Here is a 22214-nt window from a genome sequence, read left to right as displayed (position 1 = left end):
CTTTCAGACGGTGTTCACTGAGTCGTCAGCAAAAACACAGATGATTTAAATTGACTGCGTTGAGAATGTTCTGCGTCATTAATAAAAAAGGTCACATCTCAGCTGGTTTGTTGAGTCTCTGCTCAGGTTCTGTCTGAAGTGGCACTTCAGCTCTGTGCACTCGTCACTCAGCATTTTAAATGATGACAGTCAGTCCCTCGGCTTAGTGGAATCAGTGGATCTGTACATCTGTGCAAAAAAGTGTGAAATCGAATTTGACACATAAATTCATGCTTTTGGACAATGGCACGTTGTGTACACCACGCTGACCTTTGGGGGAACGGGGAATCAAAAATGGAAAAAAGGTATTTTTAGTTGCACCAAACAGTTTTATACACTGCAAATGTATTTTCTCAATCAGCTTAAATCAGAGCCGACACGAATACAGTTTTCTGCCAACTTAAAAACAGTTTTGCTATTTCAGTTTGGCTATTTCAGCTTTCTTTTGTTTTGTATGAGATCTACTCACAGTTCTGATGTGGGCGAAGATCGGTTGGTTCAGAGAATGTTGGCAGAATGGAAAGAACAGGAAAATATACGGTTTATTCTGACTTGGAAGTATTTACGCATTATTCCAAGATGGTTACTTCCACTGCAGTGCTAAAGTCACATCATCTAAAAAGCATACATTAGCCTCTTCTGCTCTGTATACATATTTATGGCAGTTCATAACAAGTGAAACCAGATACGAGCTGATCTGAATTGAAACAAGTGTTGGCACTTGATTTCATTTTGATGTAGCTGCTCGTGATGGAGGCTTGCAGCCATTCTGCACCCAGTGTATTGACACTTCTGCTTTGCAGTAAGAAATTATTAATACTTCTCCAATATAGAATTGGATTTAGGAGTCTGACATGACTAGTTTTGCAGTCTGACGGAATAAAATGTGAAAACAACTTTAGTGTCATTCAGATCCGATGAAATCACGCCCACACAGGCCCAGAGAGACAGATCGTCTGAATTTTGGGAGCATACACTCTAAATGATAGTTGGCTGGAGAAAACTGTGAAATGATCCTTTATCCTGACACCTTGACTTCATGAACAGGTGAGTTGACAGTAAATACAGGGGGAGAGAGAGAGAGAGAGAGAGAGAGAGAGAGAGAGAGACTGAGAACAATGTGTGCTGCCTTGCCAGCCAGTATTTACACTGCTTCAAAATAGATTTTATCCGGTTTTTTTGCCAACAGCAAAACCTGGACACAAGTCAACCAGAACCTGCTGCACGCGCACTCACTCACACACACACACACACACACACACACACACACACACACACACACAGGTAAAATAAAAGTCCTTTAAAGTTCATCCAATTCTTTGTTTTGTCATTGGATGCAATTTAAGCCACTCTCTCTCTCTCTCTCTCTCTCTCTCTCTCTCTCTCTCTCTCTCTGACTGTGTACGGCGCATGCGCGGTCCTGCCGCTCTGCTCTCGGTGCGGCGCAGAGCGCGCGGCTCAGCTGCTCAGACAGAGTTGAACGGTGTCCGGATCCCTGATGGATGGATGGATGGATAGATAGATGGATGATCGGCGTGTCATCACTCAAACTCAGACTCTCAGCCAGGGGCCACAGAGCCGTTCAGTATTGATTCCTGGTCGATGACAGTGTGAGTGAGCGGAGTTCAGCGCCTCGAAGCCACAGGACTCTACTTTCTTCATCCGTCCATCTCCTCCTCCGGTAAATCACCTTCCCACTCCTCTTCTTGTTTTTCTCTTCACCTTCTGTCGCCTTCCCTCCTCCTCCTCCTCCTCCTCCTCCCCCCCTTTCTCCTCTTCTTCTCCTCCTCCTCTTCTTCTTCTTCTTCTTCTTCGTTCTTGACACTGTAAGTTGAAGGTTATGAATCGGACAGAACAGCTGGATAAAAACTCGACTGGAGCGGAGACGGTCCGTCCGTCGGCCCACTGGGTTTGTTCTGGATCACTTTCAGGCTCCTTCTGTCAGTCTGACTTTTGAAATGCACTTTTTCTCGTCCCTCTGTCTGCTCGCTCATCTTACAGGAGCTCTAGTTCTTTGTTTTGTGTCTCTTTTGTCCAATTTCGCTGGAATGTAGCCTGTTGTCAGTTTTACTTCCAGTGGATATTTTTGTTTTAGTGTGCAAAATAGTTGCGCCATGTTTATCATTTTATGTCAGTAAAATATGTAATATCTAATGAGCTGATTTGTAGAATATCGATTGGTTAACCACAACAGCTGTCAAGGAAATGTGGGTGTGAGTAATATGAAGCCATAATAATTAAATTGTAGTGAGGTAAAATGGAAATAATCAAGGAAAGAGCCTTAAAGCTGTACCTGGACAGTGGTGGAAAGGGTATTCAGATGTGAATCAGATGTGATGTCAGCATTCCACTCCTTTATGTTGTCTACGCACATAAATATGGCTGTAAGTAAAATGTCGCCTCCTTAAAATACCAATAGTGGAAGTCTGCATTTTGCAGTGCAAGTGTTATAAATGATCACATTACCTGATAATCAATGCTCAGTATTAGGAATGTGTAAGAATCATGTTTACTAGTGGAGATGGTGAGATGATACTTATGTGTGTATGTATGTGTGTGTGTGTGTTGACCAGCCTGCCTACTGTCAGGGAGTTCAATCTGTTTTGTTTTTTTAAAGTGATCACATATTTTACATGTTCAGCCTTATTTTGAAAAAAGAAACCCAAACTAGCCTACCTGCACATATTTCCATGAAATATACTGGTGTAGCAGTATGAAGTGTATTGGGAATACCTAAAACTGACTTGAAGTACAGTATTTGAGTGAGTGTATGTGCAGTACAACACTTGAAATACTTATAATTTGCTCTTCTTTGACCAGCTACAGCATTTACAATAGTACAATGAGTAATTATCCAGTGATATTATAGATAATAATAAAATAGTATTCAAATGGAACATATCTGCCCACCAGCATCTCTACAGCTCTCGCTTGTTTAATCCATGGTGGTTTAATATCGAGGTTATGTGCTGGACTTCCTGCACGTGTCCTGCACCCACCTCCCTATAAAGCAACATGTTTATTTCTTACAAATTGATATGACTCAGTAGAGATACAGCATGTTAATTAATGAGCTTTAGAGGTGCCGGTGGGCAGACGTCTCCCTCTACCTTTGAACAGAGACAGATTAGATATATTTCCAGTCTTTATGCTAAGCTCAGATGACCACGGCTGTCGCTGCTGAATTATCGTACAGATATTAGAGTGGTAATGATCTTCTCGTATATCTTGCAGCAAGAAAGCAAGTACATTTTCCTCCCCAAAATTTGAAAATGGCTAAGTATAATACATGCAAATAATTAAAAATGATTTGTAGAGACTCAACATATGCAAGCAGAGTGTTACAATCAGCCCCGCTATGACCAGCTGCAACCTTCAAAGCTCGCTCACAACACAGTCCATTAGTATAATACATAATAACATAACAGAGATTGTTTCTGATTTCTGTTGTTTCATAAACCAACAGGTGAATCAAGTATTAAAAAATGATAATCAGAAGAGTTGATTAAATGTGTCATTAGTTGCAATGTTCAGTTGTATGTTTTGTATTTTATTTACATTAAAAATTTTTTATTTATCACTGTTCCTGTTGTTTAAGTGGGACTGATCGGGGCTGTAGGGAAGAGCAGACAGACAGACGTATAATCTCCTGCGTGTATTAAACATGCTTTATTGTTGTCAAATAATCCCTTACAAAGCCTACACACACACACACACGCACACACGCACACACACACACACACGGCCAGTCGCATTGTCACCTATGTGAAAATTAACAACATCTCCATGACAGAGAGGGAGAGACAGGACAGCCCCAGACGGTCTGTGTGTATATGTGTGTGTGTATGTGTGTGTATGTGTGTGTGTGTGTGTGTGTGTGTGTGAGTGTGTTTATTCACCATTCTGATAATGACACCTGATCAAATGGACTGTAGCGCCCCCTGCCGTTCGACCAGAAACGGACCTGAAAACAGATTTTTTCCTCCTCCACCTCCTTTGCATGCCTTCTTCCTCCCTCTCCTTTACTATCTCCTCCGTTCCTTTCCTTTTTCTTACCTCCTTCTTTCCCTCTACCTTACCTTTTGCCCTTTTTATTTTCATCCCTGCCACAGAACCCCATTTTGTCTTGTTAACTGAAAGCTGATTTTCCCCCTAAAGTCCCTCTTCCTTTCCATCTCTGTCTCCTCCTTTCCTCGCATATATCCTCCCTTCTCCTTAATTCCTTACCACCTCTCTTCCTTTCCTACCTTTTAATACATTTTCTTCCCCCACCTTCATTTTTCCTACTTTTCCTTTGTGACCTGGAAACTGATTTCAGTGCTGCCATCTCACCACATGAAATGAGCAAGACCTCCATCCTTGTGTCCTTTCTGTCCTTCCTGCCTCCCTTCATATTTTCTCTCACAGTGTGTCTGAAGGGCTGCTGCATACCTCACCTTGTTTGGGTGTTTGGACCTTGAGTCTGTGTGTCTCAGGCCTCTGTGAGTCTAATTAACACTAATCACCTTAATTAAAGCTGAAGTCTTCTGTGTAAGACAGAGGAGGGGAGCTGACAGTCTGAAGAGGAGCAGGAACACAATCACACTGGGTCTTACCGTCTAGTGTCAGAGGAAAGAACAAGAGGCGGGGAGCGTCCTAACTAGTTGTTAGATGGCCCTTATCTGCTGCTGGACTGTAATAGATAGTTGCTAGAGCATACTCACTTGCCATTAGAATGCACTAACTAGTTGTTAGACGCTAACCTGGTGGTGGAGTGCATTATAGGTGCTAGACTGTACTGACTCATTGTTAGACATACTAACAAGCTGTTAGACGATTCAAACCGGCTGTTTGATTGTTTGAATCTGCTGTTAGACTGTACTAACTAGTGGTTAGGCCATACAAACCGGCTGTTAGCCTGCATTAATGTGCTGGTTGTCTGTTATAAGTAGTTATTAGACTGCATTTACTTGGTGGTAGACTGTACCACAGGAACTAGTTCTTAGACCATACAAACTGGCTGTTGGACTGTACTAACAAGTTGTAAGACTCACTGCACTAACCTGCTTTCAATCGATTAAATTGTAATAACCAGCTTTTTGTTAGCTTTTTTTGTTCTGTTAGGCAATTATACTGTACTCATCTGTACTAAGTAGTTGTTAGATTGCACTTAGTTGTTGGTAGACTGTACTAACAAGTTATTAGACTGTACCCAGCTGTTAAACTGTCATACTGTACTAGCCTGTACTAACTAGTTGGTGAGCTATACAAACTGGCTGTTAGATGTTCTGACCAGTTGTTAGACTGCACCTACTTGTTAGTAGACTGTGCTACAGGAACTAGTTGTTAGACCATACAAACTGGCAGTTGAACTGTACTGGGTAGCTGTTAGATGTTCTGACTAGTTGCTAGACTGTTCCTAGTTGTAAGGACATACAACCTGACTGACTAACCTGCTGTCAAAGTATATAGTGTAAAGTTGTTAGACTGTCATAACCAGATGTTGAACTGTTGAACTTGGATCATACAAATGGACATTAAGGCTGCTGGTAGATTGGGTAAAGAGTTGTTAGGACACCTAATGACTGTCGACTGCACTACAGGTGTGCAAAGCCCTTATTAATTTGCGCTGTCCAATTTTACAGTAAAGGAAGATTTATCCTACTGTAACATATCTCTCTTGCTCTCCTCCACACAAATCAATTTTTACCTATTTATAGAACATGACAACATTGCTAAACTCTGTGTGTGTGTGTGTGTGTGTGTGTGTGTGTGTGTGTGCCAGGACTCCAGCAGTGGGCAGATTGAGAAGCAGCATGTTGTTACGTCAGGACAGATTAGTTTGGAAACCTGCAGAGAGCACAAATACACACACACCAGACACACACACACACACACACACACACACACACACACACACACACACACACACGCAAGAATGGTTGTTTTTTTTACTGAATCTAACCCAGCTTTTTTTGCATTGTGTGCAAATGAGCGTGTGCGTGCGTGTGCGTGTGCATGTGGACTGACAGCAGGCAGGTATAATGAGCTCACCGTAACAACTTTGTTGTTATTCTGTTTAAGAGGTAGAGACATAAATGTTGCATCATTATTTGATTAAGATCAACATTTTGTGACTCAACGAATAGTTTAGAGTTTCTGAAGTAGCTTTTTTTTTCACTTTGCAGACAATAGATCCCACTATGTATATCAAATATGAAGCCAAAGCCTGCAGACAGTAAAGTTAGCTAAGCATAAAGACCAGTAACAACGGGGAACAGCTAGCCTGGCTCTGTTAAATTAAATCCAGCAAACAGCACCTCAAATGCTCATTAATTAACACATTATGTGTCATAGCAAAAACTGAAGTCTAAAGGAGATTTAGCAGTTTAACAAGTGGTCACATGCCGGACTATTTAGAATTTGAGAGCAGTTTTTTTTTCCAGTCTTTATGCTAAACTAAGCTGTGCTAACCACCTCCTGGCTCGAGCTGTCTTGTCTCATCTACACACAACAAAAATAGTTTTTTTTGCTCCCATTTACATAAGTTGAAGTGAAAGATTTAAAACTTTTTCTGTGCACAGGAAAAACTAATTTCACCACACTTGGAGAACAAATTTGCGAACCATCAAAGTAAAAACTTCACTGTCGCCAAAATAATCCATCCACCTGACAGCTGAGGCATATCAAGATGCAGATGAAGACACATTACTATTGCACAGGTGTGCCGTGGACCAGTCACAATAGAAGGCCACTCTAGAATGTGGCCGGTGTAACTCCCTGCAAGACACTGAGTAAATGTATCATCCAAAATGTCGAAGTATTCCCTTCAGAAAATCTAATAAAACATGTTGTCTTTACTCATAAGTGTCACTGTTCAAATTAACTTTGTGTGCACTCAGTCGTTTGGTTGTTGATGCTCCTCACAGTCACACACTCTCACTACTTGTGTTGAAAACTGTAATGCAGATGTGTTTTCGCACTAAGATGGTCCCCTGTCACTGTAGCAGTAATACTGAGAGTACTGTGGTATGTGAAGTACTGTGTGTATTTGGAGTACTGTGTGTATGTGCGTGTCTCTGCTTAGCTAGCTAGGTGTTGCCTGCTGTACAGAGCGCTAACAGCTAACCACCTCATTACTCCCATTCTGTCTGTTGTGATTTATGAAGCTACCTGTGTGTGTGTGTGTGTGTGTGTGTGTGTGTGTGTCTGTGCATGTGTGTGAGTGAGGATGTGAGTGAGTCTGCACCTGCTCCCTGCATTGTCTCAGTAAGTTTTAATTAATTTCCTGTCATGTGACAAAGAGGAAGTGATGACATTAATGAAATGTGATTGGGAGATTATTGTGAAAAACACAATTAGTGAGTGAGAGAGAGAGATTAGCGGAGTGTGTAAAGGAACAGTTGACTATGTGTGTGTGAAAGAGAAAGCCTGTGTGTGTAAATAGGACGGCAGTGATGAAGTGTTTCCTCGCGACTTGCGTCTCTGAGGTATTACACACACACACACACACGCAGAGTGAGGTAGTCAAGGTCACACTGACACACATACACACACTTAACCACTGTGTCATCAGTTGGGAGACTGCAGAAAGTTGCCAGGGAAGCTAAACTGCGATCTTGTGGTTCTAATTTAACCTGTATAATTTTATATTCAGACAACTGAATGAGCACAAAACAGTGATTTGATCAGGACAGAAATAATCAACCGGGTGAACAGTAACTCCTGTCCGACTGCATATCGGCTGAGCCCCTTTTTATGAAGTCGAATCAACATAAGCACGAGTTAAAAGTCAAAAACTGTGCTGCACATTCAAGAGGAGCGATCACTGGAAAAATCAGAGCAGACAGAGAGCCGTCTTCTCAAAGGATTAAACTGGAGTAATTCAATAATTTTCTTAATGCCGGCAAATCTTACTAAAAGGCCAAAGAGAACAATGTATCAGTGTGTATCACGATAATTTATGACTTCCCTTTTCTCATGACTGTGGAACTCAGCCATTAGGCCAATTACATCCTACAGAAGACGTAAAAATGGCTCAAAAATTTATGTTTCATTTCTTAAATAGGCCTAAGACTATCCTTAAACAGCTCACTACTCAAACAGGAGGATATAGTACATTTATCAGGGTCTATTTTAAGCAGCAGATTAATGGGGCTCTGGTGAGTGTTTGCGACAGCAGGACGGTGTGTGTGGGATTCAGTCAAAGTAAACTGCAGGTTGTGTGTTCGTGGTAATGACGGAACTTGTCACAGTGCAACAGTGTGGCTCAGTAATGGAGCTCAGCGGCACAGATGGATGTGACGTGTCAGGCTTTGGATACACAGACAGTACTTATTAGTGGGAACAATGTATTGGTGAATTTAGTATTTTATGGGACTTGTTGACAATATGAGAAATGTAGAATATAACCACTTATCCCTGAACTCTCCTACAACTAGGCTTCATCTACAGTGGAAACTTTTTTTTTCTGAATGCTCAGTTTTCAGGCATGAACAGTATAAAGTAAATTTCATGATATGAGTCAAATCTGTACAGCATATGACACCCTCTATCTTTTGACCCTCGATTCAGATAAGGCAAAACTGCAGTAAGAAAAAAGGGACTTAGGGTGGACAAAGGGTCAAAAATGGAAAGAATAAAGAGGTGTTTTCAGATTCAGCTGGCTGGCTTAGTGTAGACACAACTCTCACAGTCACACAGAAAGACAAAGTTTCTGTGTGTCAGCAGGAAAATTACAGTAAAGTTAATCTCGCAAACACAAAGTCACAGTGTGCTTTATGTGAAGGTTGCTCTTTATATGGAAACTAAGACGCAGTTTTACATTCTCTTCTCTGTCAGCGTTAAACTTCGGCTAAAACCCCCGAAGAAGACAAGCGAATGAGTGTGTCCTCGCCCAAACCACCTTCCTGCCAAGGTGTGTGTTTCTGCCTATTTGTCTCACATTTCTTCTTCCATTAGTTGAGTGGCAGAGCTGTTGAATGTTTGATGAGTCAGCGTGTTTAGAAGGAAGTGATGTCATCGCCGTCTTCTCGCCTTTCGGGTAATGTTTCGGCTAATGTTTTCTGGCAGCGGCTTCAAGTCTTCAGCCGTGAATGCTGCTGATATTCGCGGTGCAGTTGTGCAGTGTGTGGTACTGATTTTCTGTGTGTACTAGTTTGGAAGGAAAGTGTGGATATGAATAATTCAGACTAAACATTCACAGCTTTCCTTTCATGTCAGTCATGGAAGTGGTGAAACAGCGGCATGTGTTTGTTTAGCTGCTGATGACACACTAAATACAAATAAAACTAACTGGGTGTTTCCATTAGCCCGACTTTACCTTGCTGTGCTATGCAGGGATAAACACTCGCACCATGACACGGCCTGACTGCCTGCATGCTAACATGCTGACTGTAATGATGTTAACATGCTGATGTTTGGCAGGTTAGGATGGCCACTGTGTCTATCAGCCTTACCATCAGCAATACATCACTTTTTAAGCACTAGCGTTAGGTACAGCTGAGACTGATGGGAGTGGGTTTGTCTTTGTGTATATTTGGTCACACGTGAATGTTTCATTTAGTAGGAGTGGGAAAAAATATCGCTATGGCAATATATCATCACCCTTCCTGTACAACTGTGCAACAGAGATCCCTACCAGTTTGACTCCCCAGTGTTGCTACTTCATGGCTTCTCACGGTGGCAGACAGCAATGCGACGAAAGTTATATGAAGAGGTCCCTCAGCCACGTTTAAGTCCGGACCCATTTTGGCTTTAACAGCATGGATGGGACAAACACAATCGATATAGACAATGTGATATGCAAGAACTGTCCAGTAAAAGTAAAGTACGCGGGCAACGCCACCACCCTGATCTCCTTGTTGAGCAAGCGGCTAATGCTAACGCCGTAAGTCAACCTACAGCGGTGAATGCAATGTTTAAAGGAAAGCTTCCTTTCTCATCCCTGAGGGTTGCCAGTATTTAAGTCCATCGTCGGGTTAATTTGCAAGCACTTCCGCCTGTACAGCGTGGTGGGAAATGAAGGTTTTACATACACAACTTGGTTATGATGGCAAAGCACTACAGTTTTTATTTTTAAAAACTGCAGGACTGTGAAGTTTTTTTAACAGTTTGGACTTCTGCCAGTTTACTGACTTACTTTACTGACAAGTGTCAGTCATTGTGTTGGAAGAGGAACTTTGCTAAGTTTTATGCACTTTGTGTTCAGTGTTTCATCTCAGTTTGTGTCAAATTCTGTGAAACTGACACCTAACGACATACTGAATACACCGAGTAATACTGCACTTTACCTCTTTACGGGCATGTTGTATTCTTCAGTTAGACAGATCTTGTGATGTATCGTTTTATGATTGTCTTGCAATATATCAGTTATCGCAGAACCGCTGTGATAATCCAAAGATATGTAAAGAGGTAAAACATACATGATTGGTTATAATGTAGAGCATAGATTGCAGGTGAAATAATTCAGAGTCAAGATGTCCGGCATAAAATATATTCACTATAATTATCTGAACTGATTATATTATAAACTCCAAAACACAAGGTTGCTTTTAGCACAGTAGTGATGTGCGGATCAGTGTTATTAACAGTACATGGACACTGTTAGTAACAAACAGTGGGCACAAATTCATTGAACGTCTCTACAACCGTTAAAGCAAAGTCCTCAGAAACGCTGCAGAGATAAGGAGGGCTCATTTCTCTTAAAACATATTTCCTTGCCTGCTCTTCCCTCCCATGGTTTCCTCACATCTCTTCACGGCCATGGTGCTAAAATAGCTAAAAAAAACTAACCAAAACAACATGTAGGGTAATACTGGACTGGCTGAGAAGCTGAGTCAGGCTGATGTCTGAGGCTTAGTGTTGGCACGCTCATCTATGCACCACCCTCAGAAAATGGCCCAGATGTTGCAGCCACATTTGGCTAGGTTTTGTGTTTTTCCGCTGATCCGGGCTGAGAATAACAAGCAAAACCTTTGACCGGCAGAGAAATACAGCCTGATCTCAATAATCCATACATACATGCATACATGTGTCATACCTGCTCCAGCTGATCGAGGTCATCAGGGCTTTGGGCCTATACCGGAATGCATCAAGCTGGAGATGAGATATTCGTCTATCAAAGGGATTAACAAGGTGATTTACAGTTTATGTTATTCCATGGGATAGTTAGAGTACGATCCTGTTTACAGGGTTCTGCAGGTTCAGTCTGGTTCCCAGCAGTCAAAGCTCACTGATCACACTCCCTGTGGTTTGCAAGAGCTATCTCTGTTGCCACTGTAGCCCCAGTGGGTAGTTACATCTTTGAGGAAGACCGCAACCGTAAAACACAGTGTAACGTGATGACACCTGAACTATTCCATTTATTGATTGGTTTCGGTGCCTGTCTTCAGCACGCTGGTGTTCACATCAGTGACACACACTCTGAGTCACAGGAGGAGAAAGGAGTTCAGTGTTTATCTGAAGGTATCATCAGCAGGGAGGGGGCAAAGTCAGACGACTGTCAGTAGACGTTCAGAAGAGTGCAAGTAATCTCTATTATTAGACCACAGATTATACTAACTGAGCTAAAACACACACACGCACATTCATGCATGCACATACAAACACACACATTTATAATCCCAATCCCACAATCCCCCTCTGGGTCAACCAATCATGTCCCACCAAATCCTGCGTGGCCTGCTGTGTGTGTATGTGTTTGTGTGTGTGTGTATGTGTGTGTGTTAATCCCTTATAGTTTGTAATAGAGGAACATCTGGTTCATCTCTTCCACCCTAAAGCTTCCAGTTCAGATAGGGAGCAGAATCAGCAACACGTTCACTTTAATTCCCAATCAATTTACACTTTGTGAACAATTGCTCGTCTTTGGCACTCATACTCTTTCATGTCCACTTCAGGTCTTAGTCTGTTGTGGGCAGTGTTGTGTAGTAATGTTTCGCTGAATGTAAAACATGGATGGAGCTGCTGAGTCTAAAAGGGGAAGAGAATGGTGAAGTGCTTTAAACCTGCTTTGTTTCTAAATGCCAGCAGGGGACTACTTGTATCGAGTCAGATGTATGTAAGCTTATGAGAAAATGACCCTACTTCCCACATTTTACCTCAGTAAACAGTTTCCACATAAGTTTATGATCTCATCACTGGTCTTCTTCAGTAGAGATGATGTTCATCTTCTAAATGATGGTCCCACGTCATGTCCTCAGGTTCTCCATCAGGATTTCCTCCCCAGCTCCATCCTCTTGTTTAAATATGGTCACCCCTGGCTAAAAAAAAACCTAGATGGCGACAGCTATAATGCCAAAGTCCGAGTTTCAAACCGGTAGCCCAAAAACCAAGGATTATTGGAATTTGGGTTTACAGTTGCATTGAATACCGTTTCCATCAAAGAATAGTTCAGGTCTGAAATTACTATACATTTCAGTTAGTAATCCCAGCAAGACTTAGTTATTTTGATGTTTTGGTTGTTGGCCTTTTTGCTGTTTTGTGATATGCATATCAAACCTCCTTCAAGACACTAAATATGGAGCTACAGTCAGGAGACTGTTAGCTTCGCTTAGCATAAAGACTGGAAATAAAGGAGAAACTGATACCCTGGTTCTGTCCGAGGGGAATAAAAAAAATCACCCATCAACACCTCGAAAGTGGGATTATATTTTGGCCAGGTGCAGTGACTACTTGAAATCTCTACTGGTGGCCTGGCTGACCCACAGTGATGACAACATTCTTATATACCAAAGAAACAGGCCAGCACATACACCAATCTTAGAAACCATGAATGTTGTTTTTATAGAATTTGGATTTTGTATGAATTAAAAAAATGAGACATGTCAGGTTAAGTAGTGAACTTTAGAGGTAGCCAGTTCCTGGCTATAGCTTGATATTAACCATAGAGTCATCTTCTTCTGTAACTCATACTAAGAAAGCAAATAGCAAAACAGCCTTTCCCAAATTCCTCAAACTGCTCCTTGCTCCGTCCTCGTGCACAGTTAAGCACATGAATTGTGGGGGTTGTATATCAGGATGTGAAGCTGTAAGGTCAGCAGCAGTCTGCAATATGCAACATCTATACACAGATATTGAAAAGCAAGTATCTCAGGATATTTGGAGCCTTGCAGAGGAAATAAATCTGCTGGCAAGTCAAAGGATTTCTGTCCGCTCCAAAGCAACAGGAACACAGTCATATCTCCTCTTTGTCATTGAGTCTCAGTAGCAGTTGTCAGATAGCGAGCGAGTTCATTAGCTGAGCGCTGTGCGAGGTGACTCGGCCCCTCAGGTCTGCACCTTTGTTAGTCGGATTTTAGATTAGATTTGAGTGTGAAAGCTGAGTTTCACCTTGAACAGTGAGTGTCAGGTCCTGATGGAGCAGAACAGCTATTTAAAGACAGAACAGAAGTCACACTGTCCTGAAGTGAAGGTTGGACAGACAGAGCGACCTCACTGTTCTTACTTCTGTGTGTGTGTGTGTGTGTGTGCGTGCGTGTGTGTGTGTGTAATCCCCGCTGCAGTATGTAAACCATACAGCATGATGTGAGTCGTATACATTAGAGCAGTGGTTCTTAACCGGTGGGGCCCGCCCCCCTGGGGGGGCGCGGACACTGTCCAGGGGGGGCGCGAGTATGTTACAGGATGGGAGGAAAAAAAAATAAATAAAAATCACGAAAATTCCCCCCATGTCGACATGCAAGTGGTTGGACTATTAAACACACAAACAAATCATCCTTCTGGCGATTTATATGTCAAAAGCGTCTACCGACAAATCTATCTTTTACTGGTGTTACTGGAAACTTTTGTGGTGTTTGGAGACTCTGACTTGAAAGCACGTATCACTCCGCAGTTACTGTGCTCGACGAGCAGCGGGTGCTGCTGTGAGTCCCTCCCCCGTCCAAAAGCACTCACAGGCGGTCAGTCTTTTAGTACCTCGCGCAGCAGTCCAGCCTGCAGTCGGAGCAGAGAGGAGACACACAGCACTCCGCGTCCAGGCTGCACATGGCAGCCGCCGTCCCAGCCCAGGCCTTACAGAGCGGGGTGTGAATGTACCTTATATTACCAAATAATAGCCGGGTTTCAATTAACCACAGGGTCCCTTTAAACGCAGAGTGCAGGTGTATATTTTGATAAATAACCAAATAAATGCCGGGTCTAATTCATTTATTTTTTTTAAATCAAGAAAGAAGACGTGACCACTGACACTGCACGTTTTTCTTCTTCGCCTTCTTCACATATTGTGCTTGCTTCCTGTCAGTCAGCATCACATTAATGATCGCCATGGCTCCGGTGCAGCAAAAAATAAAAAGTACGACTTGAAATTCAAACTTTCTGTCGTAAAATATGCAGAGGAAAACTCGGGAGTGCCGCTAGACGTTTCTCTGTCGGCCCCAAGAGAGTGAGAGATGGGCGAAAAAATCAAACGGGGCTTCAGCGTCTGTCCGAGGAGGACTGCAGCAGGGCCAGGCTGCCTGCTGGAGGGAGGAAGAAGGCTAGCGAGGAGCCTGAGATAAACATGCGGGGATGAGTTATCAGCAAATGGGCACGCCACGAGAGAGTGTCCCGCAAAATGATCAGGGCAAAATAAATGTCCGCCACCGTGAGTGACAGCAGAGGATGCCAGAGAATTCACCGAGAAGCTGGAGAAGTTTGTAGAGAGGAGGAGGGGGGCCCCAACTGTAATGAACCAGCTTTGGGGGGGCCCAGCTTGCAAAAGGTTGAGAAACCCTGCATTAGAGGATTAGATTCACATCGACACACAGAATCAGCAAATTAAATTGCTGATTCTGTCAAACTGTTCCTGTTCACAATGAGACCAATAGACTGGAGCCAGTCATCAGCAATGACTGATTCATGATTAATATCAATCACATTTGATTATATTAACTGAGTCAATTACTGTATCCTCCACCTAATGTTAAAGCTAATCTCGCTATTGGAAGATTCACTGTCAAAACATGTTTTTTGACAAATTTTTCATTAACAATGATCACTGCCTGTTTTAAATACGTTGCATTTCCCGTGACTGCTTCTGAATTAAAATCATCCCTTGTTTCACCATGTGGAGCAGCAGGAGAAGTAAATTTGTTAAAATGAGCAGTAACTTAATATGGCCTCGGTGAGTGAACAGTAAACAGTGGTCCTGATATCAAATTACAAACAGTAATGCTGGATTTAGAGCTACAGCACTGTATTGGCCGATATCAGTGTATTGCTGATATGACATTATTGTCAGCTGATAAGTAACAAGGACTTCCAGTACAGAAATGCCAACCTATATTTGAGGTCATTTGGAAACTCCAGCACAGAGTTGGCCCAGCAGAGAGGTCCGACAAGTTCATTTTCATTTGTGTTTATGCTAATAATCACTAAATAGTTTTCTAACTCTCTATTGTAAAATAAAGTTGCCTTAAAAAAAAATCTTGTCAGCCATCGGTGTGCAGTTTTAATAAAGCGCGCAAATAGTGGCGTCCACCACTTATAATGACATATGATAAAGTGATGCAATGTAAATGAACTGAAATTGTGCATTGCTAAAAAAAAAATGCTGACCACAAACAGAATAAAAAACATGGCTTAACTTTATAAAGCCTTAAATTAGCATTTAACTTTGTAATACAACGATAATATGACTGTGCAACACTATTGGCAGTACAGTTTGTTACATTTTTTCAATTTTTCAATTTTTTCTGTTCAATATCATGTAAAATATTCTACTGTCTACATGCAGCATTTATGTAGCATTTATTTATACCATTAACTAGATAGCCACACTATTAACTATTACTATCATCATATATTGCAGCATTACTCCATATAATCTACACTAGTTATTATGTAGTACTTTACAGATATATTTACATCTCTATGTCCAGTAGTATTGTTATTTCTATATGTATAAGTTGCTACATGTAGTTTTTTTTTTACAGTTATTTTTTATATTTCACTATTTCATCCATTTTATTCTTACTTACTCTTGTGTTTTATTATCTTTCTCTTCTTCTATATTCTTTTTATCTAATGTGTGATATCATTTTTACCCTCAGGGATTAATAAAGTATTTCTGATTCTGAGTCAGCAGTGTTGACAGAGGGGCTGATGAACTTACCCTCAGATGAGGAGGAAGAGGAAGAGATTATTTTGCTTGTTTTAGTTTTTCTTTTTTTTAAAATTAATTTTAGACTGAGACTCTGAAGGATGTAGACGGAGAACAGAGTGACTTCAGGACACCTTTCAACCAACTGTGTGTGTGTGTGTGTGTGTGTCATAGTTTCCCAGTAGACTAACCGCGGTGACAACACCCGTTGTGGTGTTACTACACATGCTTCCCTGACAACCAGAGAACAGACAGACAGAAGGCTGTACTGTCTTCAAACCCTGTCTTACCTGCACGGTGATTTCCATTTAGCTAACAAGCTCCTCAATTCCCTCTGTTGCGTCTCTTGCTCTTCTGACCCTCTCCCAGCGAGGATGTGCGAGAGATGTGAGGATGGTGGAACTGCAGTTTCCAGAGGGGACATCCGTGCTTCTATTAGTGTCATTTTGAGGAGACTACAAAAAGTCCCAAATGACATCATCATATCGGACCTATGATATATAACACTAATAAAGTGACTGTTTTGAAGCTTGATGACTGCTGCTTCAAAACTGACTATAGATCTGTTAGGTCTCTATAAAGTGTCATGAAATGTGACTGATATAAATAACACCAACAGACAGAAGTTTATCCTTTGAGTTTATGAATGAAATAACTGAACAGATGTGAGAGAATGTTAAAAGCACTGCACGTTGTCTTATTTAAAAAGGCTGTAGGTGTAGTACGTTGTACACTCCCACTAAGGCTGATATTGTTGGACCAATAATAACAGTGACTTTGCAGCTAGAAATTAATTGTAGGGGTGCTGCCATCTGGTAACAACCTACTCAAAGGATACACCTGTGGTTCACGTTTAAGGTTTTGGAACACCCACAATGTTATTGAACCTTCATTGATTTCTGGGTCACTGGCTTGAGGAGGGAGGAAGCATAATTAGCCGAGTGGAAAGCACCTTATGTGTCCCCACAGTGTCTTCAGGTTACGGCCTCCTGCAAGTCTTCAGGTTCACTGCAGTCTGAATGTGAATGGATGCGATCTGATCTAATTCAGACTGTTGTTGTTAGTGTCACCGTGGTGCACGCATGGTTTTACATCTGACGCTGTTTACGTAAGACCCTGTGTACCTCTCTGATGAGAAAGGACAGGGAAACTATTTACATTTGAAATGTTTGACTTTATTTCCAACACATTCTTTCAGGTACGCTGACTGTGGTTAAAAAAACAAACACGATACAACAGCAAGAGATGAAAGCAAACTGAGAAACATATTCGCTAGTTTCATAAACATGCAGATGGAGTTGGATAAGTTTATTTTACAGCGACAAATTCAACAGGTCAACGAAAGATCAGACTTTAATACAAGGGATGACTATAACCTTAACCACGTGTGTATTATTGTTACCATTATGACAAAGGTCTTCTAGCCTCACTGAAGCAGTCATTGTAAACCTAATCAAGTTGTCTTTGTGCCTGAACCAAACCAAACCAAACCAAACGCTAACCTAACCTAACCTAACCTAACCAAACCTAACCAAACCAAACGCTAACCTAACCTAACCAAACCAAAGCAAAGCAAACCAAACAAACCAAACCAAACGCCAACCTAACCTAACCTAACCAAACCAAACCAAACCAAACCCAACCAAACCAAACCAAACACTAACCTAACTTAACCTAACCAAACCTAACCAAACCAAATGCTAACCTAACCTAACCTAACCTAACCAAACCAAACCAAACCAAACCAAACCAAACCAAACGCTAACCTAACCTAACCTAACCTAACCTAACCAAACCTAACCAAACCAAACCCTAACCTAACCTAACCTAACCTAACCTTACCAAACCAAACCAAACCAAACCAAACCCTAACCTAACCTAACCTAACCAAACCAAACCCAAACCTAACCAGAGCCGTGTCACAGCATAAAACAGATTTATTTTTTACAGTGATTTGCAACAGTATGGAAGAAAACACTCATATGTGTCAATCTGAAGGGTATAGACAAACCATGTAATGTAATTCCGAAGACTTGTTATGCAACACAACCCAAATTAGATACACCAAAAATACATCCAGATCCAGAAACACGCGGAGGTTGAACACCTGTCACTGGTGTTGAAAAAATTGGCCAATCATGGATGTGTTAGAAAACGTGTGATAATGATGATGTTCGTCCAGCTGGCTGTCTGTTCTATCCGTGTCCTAGAGATTTGACAAACAGTATATAATGTCTGACACGTGCTTACATGTAAATGTAGGTTAGACTCATCATTCAGCAGCGTTACAGCAGCTGGTCTTTGTGAGGACAGTGTGAGTTGTTGGGTAGCGGAGTGAAGAGAGAGCCAGGATAATGAAACTTGTGTAGAAGTTTTTGCCCTGAATTCAGCCTGTCAGCGAGTTCCTCCTCACAATTAGCTTCATAAATCCAGTGTTGGGTTTTTCGCTTTCAGGTCAGAGCTGATCCAGTTTAGCTTTTGAGGTTAGAAACAAAATGAAGCGATGAAAATTGAACTTGTGGAGTCTGTTGGAGGTCATACACCGCCTGGGAGAAAGCTCTGCCTGGGTGGATGTCTTCCAAAGGAGACAGACACAGATATTAATGCGCTTGGTGGGAAAATGGTTTCGCTTGTGTCCGGACCTTTTAATCCGTCCACTCCACTAGGTCGACTGATTGCATCGCGACAGCGGTTTCATGTCTGAAAAAGTCTAATCAGCACCAAGGAGCGAGAGTAATGCAATGGTCAAGCTGTTGTCAAGCTGAGAACCAAGACGGAGTAATAAGAACAATGATAACCGCTATAGACAAGTTTTGCTTCTTTATCAAAGATGGAAGGTCTTCTCAGTACTGCCTGACATTGTAGTTTGTCTTCAATTTGCTCTCCCTCGCTCTTAAAACTCGGAAAACCAGCATGTTGGCATGGCTATGTATCAGTGTCAAATGAAAATGTGGTTATACATTGTTCTTTAGAGATTTGTTTGGGAAAATCAAACCCTTCTCCTGCTGGAATCTCTTAGTGGAGGCATCATCAGACTGTAGATGGGACTTGAATGTAACGAGTTGACAAAAATGTCATGGGTCGATTTTATTGGACTTCCTATGATTGGTTCTGAAAGGGATTACTGTGTGAGAGAAAAGTAAAACGTTTGTGATTATTATACGATTATTGTGTTTTCCCTAAATACATCAATGTGTAGAAAAGCTGCTTGTGAGGCAGTGGTTTGAGTTCTCACAAGTGTCTTCTGATCGTTGGATCTCAGAGTCCTGCAGGGACCAACATACAAACATCAAACTGTATGTAGTGGTTTGTTTCAGCTTTTGTGCTGCTGCTGGCCACTGCCCTGTTTACTGTGTGTGTGTGTGTGTGTGTGTGTGTGTGTGCGTGTGCGTGTATGTGTGGGCGTGGGCGTGCGCACGTGTGTGTGTGTGTGTGTCTTTGACCACTGCCATTACCAGCTACTGGCCTAAGGGTGAGAAGCAGCCACTCTAAGACCTCTCTTTCTGTCTTTTCACATCTCCATTAGTTTCTTTGTCCCGTTCTCCCCTAAGGTCACTGTGTGTGTGTGTGTGTGTGTGTGTGTGTGTGTTTGTGTGTGTGTGTGTGTGTTGTACAGTCTCTCTCGGAGAACAGCGACATACATTAGCGCCCCTGTCAACATCTCGTTTTCTCTATCTTTTACACTAGCAGAATTCAGAGCATTCGACCAATCAGATGAGCCCATCATTTGTCCACTTTGCCGACATATAACCAGTGTGTAACCAACAAAAGATGAGATTATATATCTGATAGTGTTAACCTTATATATCCTTGTCAGATGATTTCCCATGTTGTCAGAAGCTGGTGAATAAAACTGCTGTGTGGGTTGAAAACATTCTTCAGACCTGAATAATGGCTGCTGAAAGCTTTCATAGCCCACTGCACAATCACACACACACACTGCACTCGCCCGTTCCTTCCTGTAAAGCTGACATACATATGGGACATAAAAGGTTTTCACCTGACAATAGTCAGATAGTATTAATGGTAGTACATCTTGGTGAGTGGACAGGCCAGTGGTTAGAGTGAGATTATTTCTATTGTAAAATAGTTTTGCTCAGCAAATTAGATGATTTTTCACTGCAGGTGTGATATTGGTTGGAGGATACATCTTATTGAAATGTGCTGTTGCCATTCAAAAAAGTAGCTGGATGTAGTTGATGCCCTGAAGTGGCACAGATTTCAGTCCCTGTTTGCATAACATGGCATCAATAGGTGCATTCAAAGACATGTAAGTCTTACAATCTTACAATCATTCAAGCCCATTTAGGAAGTCTGTCCAAGTTCAGTGTTAAATAAATGTTCTTTCTCAAATCAAACACAGCTTCATCAAATCACTTGGCAAATATAACTGTTACCACTACAGAAGATTGCTGATGATCATTTGATATTCAGAAATTCAAGTTATAGATACTATATCCAATGGCTATAATCTGACTGTGACCACTCTGTGAGTTATTTATTTTTGATAGAGGTGTTAGTTCAGTGAGAGCTACAGACTTTCAATACTTATCACACTTGTAAGAGCATTTGCTCAAAACGTCACTCGTGGATGTGCTGATAAATTGTACTTAAGTTTTTCATGCTTTTTTTAGAAATTACCAATTTGTCTGCTACGTCAGCACCACAAGCATGACCATGACCATCAGTTAGGCCACTGAAATGTAAGACCTATAGTCGGGGTCATGGATTCTAACCTACACAACACTGCCAGATCAAGGATCAGTATTTTTATGAGAATACAACACATTTTGTTTAATCAGCATTCAGTGCATGATTGAGGTAATACAGATATGCATGAAGAATGTTAGAGGCAGACAGCTATCTTGACATACTTTGAGTTGACAAGGAGCCAAATGCATCCAAGACTGTGTCATGTGCAAATACCCTGTTATTAATCCCAAGATTTTTAGGACACAGATGACCTGTTTTACCAGACAGTTATGCTTTAGATATGATATAATATCTATTTCACCCTGTAATAACATTGAAGACGTGTAGGTGTGACTGAAGTGTGTCTTCACACTCTGCTGAGTGTCTCCAAGGTCTTCAAAGAATTAAGCATATAGTTCTCCAGGTCGATGTTGAAGTACTGACCTTCTTTTATCAGACACTGAGGAAAGTGTTAGACTTTTTTCTCTTCAATCAGGAATCATATTGTTGCCTCATAGTGTCTGTATTTGTGTGTGTGTGTGTGTGTGTGTGTGTGTGTGTGTGTGTGTGTGTGTGTGTGTGTATGTGTGGAGGGGATTATAACCCACAGCTGGCCTCTCTGATTACTGACTGCCTGGTCAGCTTGGATTAGACTCTCTCTGTCTCTCACACACACACACACACACACACTCACACTCTCACACACACACACACACACACACACACGCACACAGAAAAGGTAAATACACATATTTCATTACACTTTGATGCTGAATGCTTGGTTCACTGGCTTGCTTTTTCTTTGTCTGCTTCTTACCATGTGTATCTATGTGTGAGTGTGTGTGAGTGTGTGTGTGTGTTTTCACCTGTGTGTGTGTGGTGTGTAATTCCCAGCTCAATAGAGCAGATATATTTAATCCTGCCTTTGCTAAAGCTGATGTCAGCATAAGCTGGTTCTGTGTGTGTGTGTGTTGGTGTGTGTGTGCATTTTGTAGCTAATTCATCACAGTGGCAGATTAACCAGCTGTCTTCAGAACATAAAGTCAACTTCTAACAGCCAGCTGGAAGAGAGTTAGAGGGAGAGAGAAAGTGTGAAACTCTCCTGATAACTGAACCCGTTTATCTTATGACCATCAGATATGAATGGTTTAACTCCCTGCCTGACATTTTTCTCACATATCCTCTTTGTGTTTGACTCACAAGACAGAAACCTGGGGATCTTCCTATCTCTTCCACACAGCTCATATAATGTGTGCAGCTCACTCATTTCAGACTGCCATGTTCAGGTTAAAAAGGATGATGTGATGTCAGAGTTTATCTAATATTTCCGTTTTTAGCAGCATTTTAGTGACAACATTACCCAAAAGCCCAATGCCACTGTAGGTTAAATACCAGCTTTAACATCCATGTGAGCTGTAATTAT

General features: G+C 41.6%; 1 protein-coding gene across 3 annotated transcripts in view; it reads left to right on the top strand.

The window, feature by feature from the left end:
* Positions 1 to 1486: 1486 nt before the first annotated feature.
* The window catches only part of znf385b (zinc finger protein 385B), a 57183-nt gene continuing 36455 nt past the window's right edge, over positions 1487 to 22214 (top strand). For all 3 annotated transcript variants that reach the window (XM_030428675.1, XM_030428674.1, XM_030428673.1), the window contains exon 1: positions 1487 to 1720. The gene's annotated coding sequence lies outside the window, so the exon portion shown is untranslated. The remainder of the gene's footprint in view (positions 1721 to 22214) is intronic.

This window comes from Sparus aurata, chromosome 9 (assembly GCF_900880675.1).
Source record: "Sparus aurata chromosome 9, fSpaAur1.1, whole genome shotgun sequence".
Taxonomy (NCBI): Eukaryota; Metazoa; Chordata; class Actinopteri; order Spariformes; family Sparidae; genus Sparus; species Sparus aurata.
This window is presented reverse-complemented; position numbering and strand designations above follow the sequence as displayed.